Raw genomic sequence first — 408 nt, forward strand, 5'->3', positions numbered from 1 at the left:
CCTGCTAATTTAGATACAAGGCCAAGGGAAGTGGTTAGTTGATCACATCGGTCCCAGTATTTGACTGGTACTTGTATTTTTTTTTTTTTTATCGACCAAGGAGAGATGAAAGGCAAAGTCGACCCTGGTGGGATTTGAACCCAGAAAGTAAAAAGAAAAAATCAGAAGAAATACCACAAAGCATTGATCAGACACTCCTAACTAAGAATTCTGCCGAACCACTGCCCTACTAATAACGACCCTTTCTACCAAAGGTACAAAGCCTGAAATTTTTGAGGAGGGGACAAATTGACTATATCAACCTGTGTTTCACTGGTACTTAATTTATCAATCCCTGAAAAGATGAACGGTAAAGTCGACCTCAGTGGAATTTGAACTCAGATCATGCACACAAGCATTTTGCCTGGT

This window comes from Octopus bimaculoides, chromosome 14, assembly GCF_001194135.2.
Source record: "Octopus bimaculoides isolate UCB-OBI-ISO-001 chromosome 14, ASM119413v2, whole genome shotgun sequence".
NCBI classification, from domain to species: Eukaryota; Metazoa; Mollusca; class Cephalopoda; order Octopoda; family Octopodidae; genus Octopus; species Octopus bimaculoides.